Here is a 19,500-nt window from a genome sequence, read left to right on the forward strand (position 1 = left end):
ACTTTCCTACAACATCTTATATTGAGTGTGTTTGAAAAACACTAGTACCATTGAAAAATTACTAGTACTATTAAGACCAGTTTATTACTAGTACTAACATTCACAAAATATCCTCATATTTAGTGGTTTTGATCCTTTGTAATCCTCCTATGTGGTTTCAGCTAGAAATTACTACACAACGAGTTGTTTATAAGGTTTCATTTAAAAAACAACCAAAAAAATTTAATAAAGAAATGTTGTTAGTAAATACATACCCTTACAATTCCAAATAAAAGTTCAGAAATAAAGTTCCGGTTCTATCACTTCCTTTCAAAACTTATTGCAATTTTTAAATTACATATACTTATACCCCATTTACACATGACCGCAATCTACTAGATTTCACTTAAAATCTCTTTTTAAATATATACCTTTTATATTTACTATCTTTGACATATAGGAAGATTTCATTTTTGCTAATATTTCTTGAAATTGTGTTTAATTGAAAAATTAGAAGAAGAAATACGATATTTATTAAAATTTTATTTATAATAAAAAAATTGATATTTAAATATAATTATATTTAAATATCAATGAAAAGTTTCTTTAAAATATAAGGTAATGTTAACATTACCTTTTATTTTAAAGAAACTTTTCATTCATGTTTTTCAATTTATAAAATTTTTGTAGACATTTTAATTTTTTTGTTTCTTTTGTTATACTCTACACCACTATAGTGGGGAGGGTATTATACGTTTGTGCTGATGTTTGTAACACTAAAAATATTTGTACAATACTCACCTTAAAGTATACCGATCGATTCAGAATCATTTTTTGAGTCGATTAAGACATGTCCTTCCGGCCGCAATTTTCAAGATACTTTGATTAAATTTGGACCAAGCATGTTTTTTGGCATAGGGACGAATCTTATTGAAAATGGTTGAAATCGGTCCATAATTTCACCTGGCCCCCATACCTCCCGATTTTGACTTTTTATGCCATAATTACGTAAAATATTCTATTATCCCTTTAAAAATTGGCACAAATAAGTTTTATGATTGGGCCTTATTGAACCTAGCCCCCATACAAATCCCTCTTCAAAAAATCTCTTAAACGTCTAAAATTGACTTTTTGAGTAGATTTTAACGAAATCTAGTTACGAAGTAGATTTTGTTTTGTATGGGAAATCTAATTAAAATCAAATAGATTAGGCTGGAAATCTCTTAAGTACTAGATTTTGTGTATGTGTAAATGGGGTATTAGGGTATCATTTTATAAAACGAAACGACAAACGTTCAAAAAATTTGTATGGAAAAAATTCAAATTTTTAAAAATTTTGTAATATTTTTTATTCAAATTTATTACGTTAATTTTCAAAAATTTCCCAGTATTTTTCATACAAAGGAATCTATTTTCACATGCAGTTGACATTCATCTTATGTACTGATAAAAGGACTTCAAAGTTTAAAGGACTTACAATTTCAAACAAATATTTAAAAGATTTATATGTTTTGTATGATGCTAATATTAGTATCAAATGGAAGCTGGGAATCTGTACATTCTATCTATATTATTTTAACTACTTTTTTGTGACAAATTTTCTTTAAGATTACCATTTCTTTTTTAATTGAAATAAATCAAATTATTTTAAAGCAGAGATTCTCAGCTTCATTTCGCATAGATTTTCCTCTACACATACATAGATTTTTTCATGTGTGAAAATGACTGTTACACGGTGTTATACTCAAAAAGTGCTTTAAAACATAGTCTATTGTATTGTCGAATATATTCGACAAAAGTACGAAAAGGGTTAATAAAAATGTGTATTAAAAAAGTAGTAGTAAATTTATTCTCATTTACCATCATGGAAAATCAAAAAATTTAATTTTTAACTGACACAGAAAAAAACATAAAAACGATTTCAATTACCAAAAACTTGTTTGCAATAATTTATTTATTGAAGTTCAATCTATTGCAAAAATGTTATATTCAATTACTATTTTCGTTGTTTTTTAAAATATTTAAAATTTCAAATACAAAATAAATTACTTAGACCTTTTTTATTGAAAACATCTTAAATTAGTATTTTTTGTGTCAGGTTTAAGACCCTACTCGGCGAGATCCGAATCTTGAACAATTCTGTTAGACATAATTTCAAGAAGACCGCTTTTTAAAATCAGCAAAATCGGGCCATAAATATCGGAGATATGAGCAAACATCTGAAAATTTTATTAAAAATTTAGTTCTTATTATTCATACAGAAATTATAAACAAACAACAACAAAACATACGATAAAATTTTTATAGCACTTGCAATAAAAATGGTTTTTTTACAACATCGATTTTTGTTAACCGGGTGATCCGGTATTTATGTGTCGAATAACCGGTGTCAAAAAAATTATTTTTTAGTACAAAATAGTATATTTCTTGTTGTTTTGTTACACAGAAAAAATTAAAAATGAATTTCAATTATGAAATTGCTTATATTAATTAAAAATAATATAAATAATGTATGTATGTATGTATGTATGTATGTATGTATGTATGTATGTATGTATGTATGTATGTATGTATGTATGTATGTATGTATGTATGTATGTATGTATGTATGTATGTATGTATGTATGTATGTATGTACGCAAATGCCACGATATTTTCAAATTGTAATTCAGAGACTGCCAAATCAATGTTTATTCATGAAAGCTCCTAGCATCCACAAGTGACATGTTGCCAAGACATAATAATCTAAAAAGAAACAGCAAAAGAAAACTAAGACAAATGGATAAGCAATCTTGCGCAACACGTACCTTGTGTTAAGTTCACCGAGTTATTTGTAAGCATTTTGGTTGCACTTCCGCAGTATACCTCCCGAAAAACTCCCGCATATCTAAATGGAACAATACTAAATTAAATAATCATATTTTTTTAAATTGAAATATTTTTATTTACGGAGTAGGTCCACATAATAGATATAAGTAAATTCCCGTCCATTTCGTTTTTATATTAAAAATGTAACATTTTTAATAAAATAACAAGAAACTCTCATATAAAATAGTTTAAAATATTTTTTCTTTCTTATTTTATTATTTACAAATGTCATAATTTTCTAAATTTCAAAAAGTCTCATATTCAGTTACAAAATTTTTATTAAATTCAATTTTAATATCAATTTACGTCTTTATTGAAAAAAAATATTGAATATTTTTTCTGTGTATTTCTACAAATTTTGGATGGATAATATTATGTATATATTATTTTCCATTGAGATAGTTCAACAAAAGTGAGGAAATTTTGAAAATATTTTAAGTATATAAAATTAAGATTTACAAAATAAATAAAAAGTTGACATTTAAATGATTTTAAAATGTTTGTAGAGTATTTTTGGTACACAAAATAATTTTAAGTGGGTAGAAAGGCATATTATGTTCAAAACTGTCGTAATTTTTAGCTAAAAAATTGTTTGGGGTTTGGTCCATTTCAGAATTTTTCGATTATTTTGGAGTTTATATGACCCTTGCAATACACTAAAATTCGTTTTATGGACCACAAATTGTTATAAATATTAATTATTAATTAAAAACATTCAGTTTTCTTTTTTTAATTTTAAATGGATACAAATTTAATCTTATTTGAGCTTTCATTTGTTGTTAATGTATTTTTCACTTTTGTTTATAATTGAAAATGTCATAAATAGTATACAACTAGCGATTTTCATTGACGCTGTAGCGTTTTAAATTTTTAAATATTAAAAACCAAAAAAAGTATCTTAACATAAAATTTTACAGTAAATAATAAAAATTAATAAAATTAATATTAAAAATTTTGGTTTTAAATGTATTTTACATATTTGTGATTTTTAATAGCTAAAAAATTGGCATTACTAGTCAGCTATATAAAATTATTGCTAGATAATATTTACAAATTGGCGTTTGCGTACTTTTTTTTTGATTGAGAGTATGAATTTTCTATAATATTGAACATAGAAACATGAAATGTTGCATGTAACACCCGGATTAAGTTAGAACCCATAGAAGAGGTCTTTTTGGTACTTATTATTTTTTTAAAAGGTACTTTTTAAATTTTCTATGATATTGAACCTTGTAACATAAAATTAAGTATGTAGAGCCTGGATTGAGCTAGAATCTATAAGTGTGAATTTTTTGAGTACATTTTCATTTATTATAAATTTTGAACCTCAAAACATAAAAGTACTTTCTGGCATAGTAGAAAAATAGAAGGTAGTGTCAATCTCTCATAATTTTTTAAAATTCTCTTTCTGACATGCTTAAGGATTTTGAAGTTTTCGTTAAATTAGTGATACCATATACAATTTAATTTTTCCTATTTTGCAATGAAATTTCTATAGCTTTAAAAAAATTATAAAAATAATTTCAAATCAGTTAGAAAATATAATAACCATTTTTTTGAATTAAAATTATATATTTAAATTTTAAAAAACCAATTTGTAAAAAAATTGTCGCCAGGCATTGGCGAGAAATAAAAAATTTTGTACAAGGAAGAGAAAAAGATAGTTACAAGAATTGTAAGGAAAAGATAACAAACAAAAATTATGTACCTGATTTCGAAATTAAAAGGAAAAAAATTTTCAACGAAATTAATAAACAAAAAAAGTAAGTTTTAAACGAAAATTTAATTAAAAAAAGTGCGTGTGCACCCTCCATAGACAGTCGCAGCCACCAGCAATGACAAACAACTAAAGTGTTTAGTGCGTATTAATAAAAGTGTTGGCGAGATTACAGAAACCAAAACCAACTTTTTAAACCATTTGGAATTCATTTGTAAAATATTCATTGTCAATTAATACAAATTATATGTCAAATTTGTTAAATTTTTCTAAAATAGATATAGGTAAGAAAATTTTTAAACGATTTTATCTAGGTCGACCATTTTTTCCGAATTAGGTTTTAAAATCTTTTAAAGGAAAACAATATTCACACAGTAATAAAAAATATCACTTAAGGTATTTTCAGACTACAATACTGAGTATTAATACTTGTCAAAAAATCATGTAGTATAATACAATTTCGTAGTCTAAATACAATTTGATTGATTATGACAAAAAATACTTCTGTTTCTTATGACATACCGACCGTATTTTTAAGTTTTTGAAAATTTTTAAAAATTACGGATTTTTCATAGGTATCAAAGTTGTATTTAAAATAAAGAAACTTTAGAAACAATTTCCTTGTGATAAAAATAAACAGAAAAATAAAATAAATTGAAAATAAACGAAAACACTAGGAACATCATTGAATTTATAAAGGTAAGAATTGATAAAATGTATGTCTAAAATATTTATGTATTTTTCTTACAGATTTTTTGACATACCGACAAAATTCTATAATATTTTAATTTTGAAATGTGTTAATATTCAGTATTGTAGTCTGAAAATACCTTTAATAAACCCGAAATGTTTTTTATTTGTAAGTTTGTAGAGGAAATCATTTTTATTTAAATAAATTAACTACACATTTTTTGTAAAATATGTCTGGAAATCCATTATTATTTTTAGCACGTGGCAACTCTGTATATAAAGTTTAAAATAAGGAAAACGTCAAAAACCTTATTTAAATTTAATTTTTTTGATTGAGACTACCTTCTTTATTTCTACTATGCTTTCTGGTACTGTTTCATTTTTAAACTGTTTTTTATTTTGGTAATAAAACTCGTAGTGCTTGTGTGCGCCAGCTACAGGCCAAAATTTTCAAGATAGTTTGAAAAAATTTGGACCATAGTGTTTTTCGGCGTAAGCCAATAGGCGGTTGATATCGGTCAAAAATTCAAAAATATCCAATTATATATTTAAAAGTTTTTCCTTCTAACTCATTTAAAAAATTTGTTTTATATGCATACTATATACATATTTGATTTGGAAATTGAACAATTGCATGGAGTACTATATATGGTTAGCATAGTTCTTTTAGGTAACGTTGAAGGAAATATGCAAAGAATTTTTGTATAAGTTGCTTTTCTGTACAACGTTAAATGTTGTCGTCGTTGGCTACTTTTAGTTACGGCACGAGCGATAATGCACTTGTAAAAAAACATGTACAAAAGGACGGCATAAAGATTAAGCCCACATTTTTATATTTTCTCCATCTATAATGATATTTTAGGTATTATAGAACTTTATGTACACTTCTTGTAAGATTTTATGTTAATAAATTTGTATTTTAGACGGATGCTTACAGTGGAATTTTATATCATAGAATAATGACATTATATTTCCAATCGAAAACCGTCCTAGAGTGTTTCAGAATTAGGCGAATGGCTTGAATTTTATAAACTGTTCATGGGGTATAATTATAATTAGATCAACAATGACGAGGTAATAAGGTGTTGTAAGAACCTGTAAGACAAGGTTCAACCTAAAACTATTTACCAGTACTGAAACACTAAAATGGATAGCAAATCTTGTGGGGCTTTATGGAAAAGACTGAGTGCAAAGTCCATCCTTCTTATTTGATTGGATAGAAATAGTCGAAGGACTATGTGTTAATATTAAGGAATTAGATACCATTAATATTCTCCAGCAATCTGCGAAATGACAATTTTTTATTGTATATTTTGAGATCTGAATCTAGTGTAGACCGCATGCTTTTAGATCTGATTGATGCTTTGTATTTAGCTTTCTTCATTTTTGTCCGGAACATCGAAATCAAATCTTCATTTAAAACAACTAATTTTTGTTTTGTATATAACGACAGACGGAATTTGTTTTCTGACCATTTAGGTACCGGAGACATTCATTGCTGTAACTTAAAATGACAAAACTAAAATTTCTATTGAGGTATTGTAGGGCACTAAAAAATAAAAAGAAAAAACTCTAGTTTGCCCTCAGGCACATATGCAACTATAGATGAATATGACCACAAAAACAGTTCTGTATTGCATATACCAAAAGGAGGAAACAATACTTTTAGCATATCGGACTTAGCTGCTGACTGGCTGACTTAATATTACAGAATGAGTAAAAAATATTAAAAGCCTCCGGCTGTCAGCAGCCAAGAGTGAGCGCGCAAGAGCACAGCCACATTGGTGCCACCTTTCCATTGTTTACATCAGCTAGCATCACATCGTTGTTCAGGATCATTTCGCAGCATGCAGCAGAGTAAGAGCACAGTGCATACCATTATAAAGTGACGCAGAAATATGAAGAACTTAACCGTCAATGCTAGTTTGTACCCAGCAAACACATACATCTGTATTGAACTTAGGAATAATTGGACATTTTTGTTATTTTACAATAGATATAACAACGATAATTAAAAATTTATAAAACAATTAAAATAAATTTCAGTTTTAAATCAAATTATCAATATTTGTTTTATATGTAGATATGTACCTATTTTTAAAACGTTTGCAGTTTTGTTTACTGGGTACATATATACATGTTTGTATGTACAAACAAATATTATGTGGTGGCGCATCATTAAGGTAACAACCGACGACGAGTCAACGATCAACTATGCGTCCACAACAATATTTAAGAAAATGAACATTGTTCTGTTTACGTAGGGTTTTGGAATCTTTTGCATAATAAGAAATGGGGATTCATAATTTCCTAAATTCTCGTAAATGATTTTTCATCAAATTAGACATAAAATCTTAAACCACTAATTAAAACTAAATGCACATAAACCTTTAAAATGAGAATTCAAATAATTTTTGTAACTGATTTAATTAAAATAAAAATATAATGTAATGATTTCACTAATTATAAATATTTATTAAAAAAATCCCGCAACACTCGTAAATAAATTTGAAAATCTTTGAACCCTAAATTTTCTACAGATTACACACAAATACATACTCCTGCGAATTCATAAAAAATGAAGTCAAAACTGCAAAATCCTATAATTAAACAATTATTGCAACTCCCACTTTTTGCTTTTGGGCATTGAATTGAACCTTACGCTATGTGCGCTACTCCTCCTTTTTTGGATCAAATCCACGATCAGTACAATGGCCAAATGCAAATACACATACACAAATACTCTCGCTCCAAATTCAGAAAACATTTACTCAGAGAATTATACAGCGAGTTTGTTTTCTTTATTTTATGAAAAAAACTAAAATATTGTAACAACGGTTCGTGCACCACCTCCGTCTGGCTGTTGCAGATTTAAGGAAGAACATTATCATAGAGGGAGTTGACTACGTTTTGTGTCTTTGTGAATTCCTTATTAAGTTTGTATGAGTCTTGGAATGTCACAGTGCTAAAGTTTTGTTTTCATATTATTTTTTCTTATACTGCTCTTCTGCGAATGACTTGTGCTGAACATTAAGAAAAGCAATCAGCCAACGTCTATCAAACATAAAATGCTAAAATGTTTGCATTTTTTGTTGTATTTTCAGTGATTATCATCGATCTTATTCGCATGAAAAAAAACTTGTCCCATATAACAAATGTGTACAAATTCGTATGTGCTAGTGTGTATTATATTGCCACTTTATTCTGATGTATTCTAGTATAAACTACATTGAAATCACCACGGGTAGAAATATTATGTGGAGCATGAAGTCAGGGTCAGACACACGGCAAATATTTGACGAAATGCATACATACCCTGCCAGTAATTTTGTTGTCGACTTTAAAAAAATCACTTCTAGTTTACTTTTAAAAGCTTAAATATTTGAAAACTCGATCCCTAAATATTAAATTAATAACAGTTAACATTACACATATAGGTATTACACAGTATTTTAAACTAGTTAATGGACCAAATAAACTTGAGCTATAGACAGTTGACAGCATAACTAGTTGATTAGAAAAGTCGGCTTTTTGCATATAAGTTAGTTGAGTTGCTAGACGGTATACGTTTAATACTTTTGATATTTGTCTCATACGATGTCAAATAAAAGATTATATTATTTGACTATTTTATTCTTAAAAAATCAACATTTGTGGAACAATTTAATAAAAAAGAAGTAAGAATATTATACACTTAATTTTATAACATTTCAATTTATTGTATAGGTATGTTCCAATTCTTCCGTTACTTTAACAATAACAAAACGTAAAACAACAATTAACACCGAACAAAACCCTGCCAGCAAATTTGAGTTTAATTTTGGATACATGAACTGATTAGTCACTATAAAGGCTCAATTTTATGTTTCTCAGTGCTAAGTTAAAAAATTTACAAAAACAAAATACATTACTTTTTAATTTTGATCATAATTTTGTTAAATTTTAGTGCGTTTTAATATACCAAAAGGAAAATTAAATGATAATAAGTAGATAGAATAAAAATTTCAAAAACTAACACTTTTTAATACACTAAGAAGATAGTTTAATGCAGAATCATTCTTGCTCTCAAAATTCAGAAGGAAAAGTATTTGCACATTTCCAGCTTCTCTATTGTTATGGCAAAGCTTGAAATTACTACATTTACGAAATTTTATGTTATAAAAAAGTGACTTGAAACTGAAACGAAAAGGGCACATCAAGTAAGTATTAAACAAGCGAAACAGTTTCTTCCGAACGGGGTCACTTTTTATTCACTCAGATTATATCAAATTAGATTGTTTTAAACATTTAGCTGTAACGTTATGGTTACAATTTGGATAGAAATTGTTGGCAGGGTAAATACACAAAAAACAAAAGTAAGCAAAACAATAAAACCAGCATACATCCACACATATGTACATATGTATGTACGCTTCTTCAATAATCAATGTTGTCTTGGATTTTTTGCTTATATCTCCGTTATTTAAGAATGGATTTTGCTTCTCGAAAGCGTCTGACAGAATTCTTAAGGATTTGAATCCCGACACACAGATGGACAGATCGACTCTGCTATCTATAAGAATCCAGAATATACATATATACTTTATATGTTTGGAAAATTATATAGTGGAAATTACAAACGGAATGAACGGTCATCGCTAGGCTTAAAATATTTTGGGAATCATCATAAAACAAAGCATGGTATATTTTGAGAGGGGTAACAAAAACAAGTTTTTGCTATTTAATCGAGGTTTGTCATTCCGTTTGTAATTTCTATAATATAATTTTCCGACCCCATAAAGTATATATATTCTGGATCCTTATAGATAGCGGAGTCTATTAAGCCATCCGTCTGTCTGTCCGTATGTTTGTTGAAATCAGTTTTTAGAGGACCCCAGATATCGGCGATATCCGAATCTTCAATAATTCTGTTAGACATGCTTTCGGGAGATATGAGCAAAAATCTGAGAAAACCTCTGAAATTTTCATCAAAAATTGAGTTTTTTATTCATGCTCAAACAGAAATTGCAAAAAACAAAATACACAATCATACGGTAAATTTTGTTATTGTACTCTTGTACAAGGTTTTTGAAATTATTATAAGGTACTTTTTGAAATTTCTATAATATTGAACCTAGAAAAGTGAAATTAAGTGTGTGGAGTTTGGATTAAGTGTGAACCTATAAAAGGGGACTTTTTGGTACCTTACCGTTTTGCAATTGGTATTTTTTGATTTTTTGTAATAAAATTCGTACCGACTATTTTTTAACACATCATGGTGAAGGGTATATAAGATTCGGCACAGCCGAATATAAAACTCTTGTTTAAACTGCATATCCGATTTTAAAGGTTTTAGTAACGAATTAATGCCTGTAGTTTGATAATGGTTTACTTCAAATATTAAATTTTAATCTTAAGGATGATGACATCAAACAACGTCTTTTAGTCAAGGATATCTCAAAAAGTACCTTCAATTTTCTTTATTCATTCACATAAGTTTGCTTAAAAGTAAAAAATTCAGAATGCGACAATGAGGGGATCTTAAGTAAACAAACTTTTAGTTAAACAACTCACAACATTTCCATACAAATTTTAAAATATATTGAGCTTTGCTTATCTGAAAGCAATATAAATAAAAAACCCACTTAACGATTTTTAATTCTAAGTACAATAGTTTTCCAGATTTACAATACAATGCCAAGCAAATTATTGCAAGTTCGCCAATTTCTATCTATGAAAAATTTGAATAATTTAACTTTAACAGTTTCTGAGTTATACGAAATTGTGTATTTAGAGTACATATTGGTGCCAAGCGCCCTATTAAAAGTCCACCTTTTATTCTATAAATGTTCACATTAATGGGAATGTTCATTATATAAAATGTTAAGATTTTAGCTCTTGTAGTTTCTCAGATTTACGAATTTTTGTATTTTATTCATGCGGGGGCTTTAAGCTCCCTAGATGAAAGTCCGCCCTTTTTCCTTAAATTTTTTTATTTAAATATTAAAGTAAATTGTGCAAAATTTTAAAAATCTAGTTTTATTAGTTTCCTAGATAAATAAAATTTTGTATCTAATTCGTATGGGATGTGCCAAGTACGCCATTGAATGTCCGCCCGTTATACTCTAAATGTCAAAGTTCTTAAAATCTGAATATTCTAACTCTAACGGTTTCTAGGATATACGAATTCTTTATTTAATTCATGTGGTTGTTAAAAGCCCTCACAAATAAAAGTCCGCTCCTCCAAAATGTTCAGATGAACATTTAATTGGATGCTAAAGTAATTCGTGCAAAATTTTAAGATTCTAACTGTAATAGTTTCCAATATAAACGAATTTTTGTATTTAATGTACTTGGGAGGTGCCACGCCTCCAATAGCTAATTTGCCTATGAGCGGGCCACCTTACACACAAATTTCAAAATAAAAAGTAGCTTTCTATTACCTTTTCCAGGCATAAAGGAATACGTTCAGCCGGTTCAGAATTGGTCTATATATAAAAGATAGAAGAAGATATATAGATTTGTTGATGAACACGAAAATGGTAGACGAATTTACGTCTTCTTCAAAGTTATTTATGTAGAATTTAAAAGTGTTATCAGTACTTCTAAGTGAATTTTGACATTCAAGTCATTTTCTGAAGGGCAGTTAGTATGGGGGGTAGGGGCAAATGAGGCCCGATCATTACAAAAATTGGTGGTGTCATTTAAAATTCTATAAAAAATTTGTATGAAAATATTTTCAACGCAAAGTGAAGTGTTTTACGAATAATAAAATATTGTCAACAAAAAGAAGACCCATATAAAATTGTTCAATAAACATTTGATAAATTGTTATGTATAAGGCAATATTTATGTGAATTTTAACCTTGATAAAATCTAAATTTAAACCTTGATAAAATGTAAAATCTAAATCTTGATAAATCTAAATCTAATTCGTAAAATTAAAACAAGTAAGAGTATTATATTTGACTAAGCTGAACCTTATATACCATGGCTTGATCGTCTAGAATTTATTAAAGACCCATAATATTTACACCTTTGTGGTTCTATGATCAATATTTCGATATATTATAAACGGAATGAAAAAAAAAATCAATGTACCTCCCATCATTTTTGATGGTTTGTATAAAAAAATAAGTTAGAGTGGTATATTCGGCTACGCCGAATCCTAATTAACCTCCATCTGTATGCTACTTCTTATGAAAAACCATGAAAATATTTTTAGACATGTTTTGATAAATTGTTCAAGTATTAATTTAATAGTTGCTTTATACATCTTAGGAGCTAATATTAATCACGTCCATAACTAAATTATGGAGAATTATTGAACAATCCGAATAAAATTTGGCAGAATGTTTATGAATAATTTGTATATAAAAGTAATTTGTATATAAAAATTTTGAATTTCATTCCGCTATCTTTAATTATCAATAAAAATAGGATTTTAGGAAGTAGATTTCAAGAGATACACCAATATCTTAATTTAGTAGTGTGTATTTACGATGTTATCGTAAGTGAGTCTTATTTCAGAGATATACATATATGCATACAAAACATATTTATGTCAATTATTATTCCAATAATCTTTATTTCTTAGTTAGTAGGGTATTCAATTATTCGGGTTTTTGTCTTATTCGGTTTATTCGACAAATAATTATTTGAGGTTTTACGTTAGCCGGTTAATAATCGGATAATTAAACATTATTCGGTTATTCGAATAAAAGGAAACTAGATGTTATTATTGATTTTAACAATAATTTTCTTCATATTCACCCTGTAACAATTTTTAAAAAAGTATTAAACACATGGAAAAGTTGATAAGCATGTAAAAATAGATTCCACTTATAGAATTGCGTACTCCGATTTTTATGTCCTTATAAAAGGATTTCAAAGTTTAAAGGAATACAAACGAATATTAAAAATATTTATATGTATTTTATAATACCAATATTGGTATCGAATGAATCTGTACATTCTATCTATATTATTTACCTGCCTCACTTAGAGAAAAAACGAAAAAGAAATTAAATATAAAAAGGTTTAATTTTCGATTTCGATTAAAAAACTTTTAACTACTTTTTTGTGACAAATTTTCGTTAAGATTTCCAATTCTTTCTTTCTTGATCTTGATGATTTGAATTAATTATATTATTTCGAAGCAGAGGAACTCAGTTAATATTAATATGAATAACTGAGTACACAGTGTTAATACTAATGGTCCACAGTTTCCTGTACGCATAGATTTTTTCATGTTTGAAAATAACTTTTGGACGGTTTATAAACAAAAATATTATTTTCACTTCTTTTACTTCAATTCTTTGTTTAGTTTTTTATTAAATACTAGAAATTATTCCTGTTTATGTGAAATCACTTTCTATATAAAGACATTACTGTTTTTAAGATTTTCAACGAGTTCGTACGTTCCATTGAACACTAGTTCAACTATAACTGTTGCTGAAAACTTATTAGAAATACTTAAGAACACAACAATGTTCCAAAAAAACTAGTTGTGAAAATAAAAGCGATATAAATATTTCCATGATTGATGAATGAATTGATGAATCATCAAATAAATTTTCTTTATTATAGAAAATTGATTAAGAAATTAAGAAAAGAAGAAAATTTATTATAAAAATATTAAATTTTGTAGAAAATACATAGTAATTTATTTTACTGCTAAATAGTGAGTTTTTCTTAATCGGTTAATTGATAGAAATTATTCGGTTTATTCGTTATTTGAAATTTGACGATTTACATTTATTCGAACGATTAATCGTCAAAAATTAATCGAGTAACCGAACGACGATTAATCGTTTGAATACTCTATTAGTTAGTTATATTCATTTAAGTGATTTTTAGAAGTGTACTCTATATGGGAGCTATGACAAATTATAGACCGATTCGAAAAAATACCGCATGGTACTTTAAACACATTTATGATAAATTTTTATACCCAATTATATAGTTTATTTTCAATTAGCATGTTTTCTCTTTTTTTTAAACAAATTTTTATTTGTTATAATTTTTGGGCTAGGAATATTTATAATTCTTAAATAGTCACTAAAATATTAGGCATATAATATTCAATTTTCTTAACAATTTATGAAACACTTTACATGTTCAATTATAAAGTGATAAATGCTGAACGCATTGTTAAAGGTCAAGTTTTTCTTATCAATGTGTGTAATCAATCAACAATTTGATTGATTTAATTACCTCCTTTATTGATTTTTAAAAAATTCTCTACCAAACAATTTAATTCATTTGATTAATAAATTAATCAAAAATCAATTGAATATATATTGAATATTTAATTTATACAATTAATCAATGTTTAATCATGTCTCAATTATTGACATTAATTGTTCGTTATTTAAAAAAATATATATTTTTATATTTTTTACAAATTTGGTAATTTATATCATCATTTTGTTTATAAGTGCAAAACTTGCTTGATACAATTATTTTGATAATTGAAACATATTATCAGTTTTTTCTGTGTACGAAAACAATTTCAAAAAACAACAACTAAAAAGTTGTTATTATCGGGCGAGGTCGACAATATAATACCCTACACCTGCATACGAATAAAATGTAATTTAGTTTTCATAATAAAGCATTTAAGTTGAATTGCACATTGCCTCAGATATACATAACCCATTTATTGCTTAATAAAACTGTGGATATTTATATAAAATTTTGATGGGGGCTATTTATAGGGGTCAAATGAGGTCCTATAATTATATAGTTCATCAGGGTCATTAAGGCTTGTATAGAACTCGGTTTTGTAGCTTCTTGTCGAGATACGAGTATATTAAACGTTCTATTTGGCGGGTTCAGTTGTATGGGGTCTAGGTGAAATAATGGACCGATGTTAACTATTTTCAATAGGCTTCGTCTACAGTACCATAAAAGATCATGTGCCAAGTTTGATTACAAGCTTTCCAAGCTCTATTGCGGGGTTCAGTTGTATGGGGTCTAGGTGAAATAATGGACCGATCTTAATCATTTTCAATAGGGTTCGTCCCTAGGGCAATATAATATCATGTACCAAATTTCATTGAATTATCTTCAAAATTGCGACCTGTAGTTTGATTAAAAGGTTTACATGGACGGATGGACAGATGGACGAACATAGATAAATCGACTTACTTTAAGGTTGATATAGGACCAATATTATTGTGAGTTACAAACATCAGCAAAAACCCAATGTACCCTCCCCACTAAAGTGATGTAGGGTACAATAAATATTTTTGTTGATTTCTTTTGCTTAGTATTTTGGGCAGACAGACAGACATACATACTTAGCTAAATAGACTAAGAATTTGATAAGAACTTGGATCTGTTTTGTCTAAAATTAATATATTTTTGGTGTTACACACGGAATGCCATACATACTTACATATAACCTCTATAACCACTGATGGTGGTAGAAGGTATAAACAATTAAAAAATTAAAGGCTAATTTTTTCGATTGACTTAAATTTTTATAAAATTAATTTGCACGACTACGATTGAAAAGTCGATGAATGCGTTTTTGATGGCACGCCTTTATAATTTCTTGTATAATATATGAATGTGTATATAAAAACATGTTATTAAAAACGTATTAGTAATCTTAAAAAGGTCTATTAAATCTTTATCTCCCAAAATTTGAAATGTGTATTTTGATAGTAATGAATTTGTTTAATATACTGATCGTAAAAAATCTAAATCGAAAACACATTAAAAGAAACATGTAATGTTTTGTTCAGACACTCTTAAACGTAATCCCTTCAAAAAACATATTTAGTAGTTATAGAAAAATAGTATGTAAACCATTAAAATTTAATGTATATATACATACATATGTATGTATGTATTTTATTTTTTTTTTAAGATTCAGGCCAGACAAAGAAAAAATAACTCTTCTTACTTTCGATCATTACTATCTTCATAATATTTTGTACATGCATGTGTAATGGATTTTAGATATCAAAACTACTCTAACCATCAATATGTTGAATAATTTTCATTCAACATTAAAAATGAAGATTTGTTTCAGTAATAAATGAACATCAGATATTTGGTAACCATTTCATCTTAATGATGTTTATTGAATATTTGAAGTTTAAATGACTTAGGGGTAAGATTCGATTGCATTTTAAATTATAAAGGTGGGGATTTGTTGAACATGAATTGTTTTCAAACACTAATTATACGTGTAGAATGTTAATCATTTGTGCAGTCCCACAATTGGTAGGCTTCATTTGTAATAATTTAAATGATACCAAAGTATATAAATTTCTTAATGTTAATATGCTAAAATTATGTACTTTAAATTATTTATAATAAAATAATTACAATAATATATATTACAGTGTACCGAGGAACATGCTTTTTAAGAAACTCATGTAGGTATATCTCTGAATGGAAAAAAACAGTATTTTCTTAAATGGACCTCTTTTCCCTATCAGTGATTGGAAATCCTGATTTTGGTGCAATAATAATTTCATAATGAAATTAATGAAATATTTAGTTTATTATTAAAAGAAATCAATTTAGTTGATGATGTTATAACAAATTTACAAAAATATTTTCCAATAAATTTAATTTTCAGTAAAATTTTTAACAGATTCAATAAATGTTAGAGTTTAGAGTTTTTTTATTACGACAGCATATGAAATACAACAATAATATAAGTTTTGGAATGTAGCAAAATTAATTGCTGTATTTCTTATGTATAAGTATTTCAATTTTAACAGTACAGTAACAGTAAATAATAGTTTCCAGAATGCGAAATAAATTTTGCGATTTTCTAAAGGTGTTGTAAGTATATATATATATATATATATATATATATATATATATATATATATATATATATATATATATATATATAATATATATATATATAATTATATTATATATATATATATATATATATATATATATATATATATATATATATATATATATATATATATAAAATTGAAATACTTATACATAAGAAATACAGCAATTAATTTTGCTAATGAGCGTTGAAGTAATTTTCTTAAGGTTGCCTGATATGGAGGGTAAGGTCAATTGTGGATCGATTCCCATAAAATTTGTTATAGATATCGGTTAGTACTCGGCGTACTCGTATTGTTTAGCGAGTATTGAGCGTTAAAGTGATTATCTGAAGAACGGACGGACATAGCTACATCGAACTAAAATTTAATAAGAACCCAGAATGTGTTACAGTTTTGGGTAAAAAACATCGCTTGCTACAACTTAGGTTATTTGTTACTTTTGATATGTGTAATTTTATCTTCATTTAAATAATAATATTTTTATTAGTTCGTTAAACAGAGTACAAAAACAAGTTTAGTTCGTTGGCAGTAAAATGTGCAGAAAATGTCTAATAACACTGTCAACTTACAAATTTTGTCTTGCAATATTGTCAGTAATGCAATTTCTGACAACGTTGAAAATGAAAAATTGTAAGTTTAGACGATTATTAGACATTTTCTGAACATTTTACTGACAACGTTGTAACATTTGATAATGGCTTCTAGAATTCAATATATATTTTAACAAATTGTTTATGGATTAATAAGAAATTTTGTTTACAATAAATAATTTAACTGTTTCAGATAATACCCTACAAACATTTTCTATTGCGGAAGTTACCCGTGTGAAACTTCCAAACGTGTTAAAAGCTCGCCAGAGATATTGCGGAAGTATACGATTTTTTTGTCACCAATCGGGAAGAACTGATGCCGAGCTGGGGAACGTCTAAGCGTAACGTGGAAGATACTTCTGGAAGATCCGCAGAAGAAACTTCTAGATGGCTCTTGGAAGTAAGGTATTGCCAATGACTCTTCTAGATCTGACTAGGTAGTCATTTATTGAATTGACTTCTTAGTAGCAACTAGAAGTGTTCCTATATTATATTCTAAAAGATGAGTTTCTCTTCTTCTAGAAGAGGAGTATTCTCTTCTGCTAGAAGAAGAATATTCTCTCCTAAACGTGCAAATAGTTAAAAAAAATAAGATTTAACTCAAATGTTCATCAAAGCCGAAACGTACAATATGAAAAAATTTTAAATGCTAATAACTCCGAAACCAATTAAGAGAGAGACGAAATTTAATATAAAATATTTTTATTAAACATATTAGACTTGGTTTAAAAATTATGGAAATGGATGCCGTATAAAGATGTTATGACATATATAAACCGAACTTCACAAAAGTTGGTAGAGAGATTTTTGCTCTTACAAATCTTGTTCTTGTCGAATTTTATCGTTGTATTCTCATTTCTGAGCCAGTATTCATAAGCTTAAATTTATTTATAAGGATGCAATTATTTTCGTAATGATTTGATAGTGGGTTAAATCTAAAAATGTTTGAGAGATACAACATCACTTTGTATATCCGAAATTTCGAATGGTTCACAGGTCATATTTATGAATATAATTTAAATGAAATAAAAAGGCAAATCTACAAAGTTAGTAATATCTTTCCACTAAATTACATTAAAATAAGGTGACGTCTTCAACAACTACCTCTAGTACATACATATAACCGGCTTTAATTTCTTAAATGTTAATGGTATACCAATGGAGTTTTTACTTTTTTGAAGCTAAAACCCATAATACCCTCACTACAATACGTGCAGACAAGACTTTTGTAATTTAAAAACGTCGCGCACAACAACTGATTTGATTTTGATATTGCTCATTACAAAAAGAAGAGTCGTCCATGCCAAACCATACTTGTTTTTGTGCTAATTTTGTATTTAAATAAAATTGGTCCAGTTGGCGAACGGTCATAATTTTCTGTAATCAAAAAATATTATCTTTTTACTATTTATGCAGAATGAATTTCCTTTAAATTTCCTCAAAAATATTAAGTAAATCTTTTTAAATTTATGAATTATGTTAGCTTCATGAGATCCAGTGAACTCGATAAAAATATAATTTGTCATTAAACAAATAGGTATAAACTTATTTAGATTGTTGTTTTTATAATCTTTGGACTTTTACGTGTTAAACACAAATATAATCTATTTATGTATGTGTACTAAGGATGCGTGTGAGTTTTAAAATTCGATATGCCTCCATTCTTATAAATGCACACGCGACTGGTGTATGCAAATGCGATTGTGTTTTATTTTTAAAATACAATTTGTTGCGGAAAAAGTATTAAGATATTGTATTGACTCCCATGGATTGTGAACTCAAGAAAAGGAAAACAAGTTTTATTAAAATTTCTAAAAAGGGCAAGGTTCAATTATGAATTCAT

The 19,500-nt window shown here is 27.3% G+C and overlaps 1 long non-coding RNA gene across 1 annotated transcript; it reads right to left on the minus strand.

The window, feature by feature from the left end:
• Positions 1 to 2,560: 2,560 nt before the first annotated feature.
• Positions 2,561 to 3,060, minus strand: LOC124419912. Its single transcript, XR_006940895.1, has 3 exons — positions 2,929 to 3,060; positions 2,787 to 2,866; positions 2,561 to 2,724 (listed from the first exon to the last, which is right to left on the minus strand). It is a non-coding gene; the product is annotated as an uncharacterized LOC124419912 (long non-coding RNA).
• Between the last annotated feature and the right edge of the window lie 16,440 nt (positions 3,061 to 19,500).

Source organism: Lucilia cuprina, chromosome 5, assembly GCF_022045245.1.
Source record: "Lucilia cuprina isolate Lc7/37 chromosome 5, ASM2204524v1, whole genome shotgun sequence".
Lineage (NCBI taxonomy): Eukaryota > Metazoa > Arthropoda > Insecta > Diptera > Calliphoridae > Lucilia > Lucilia cuprina.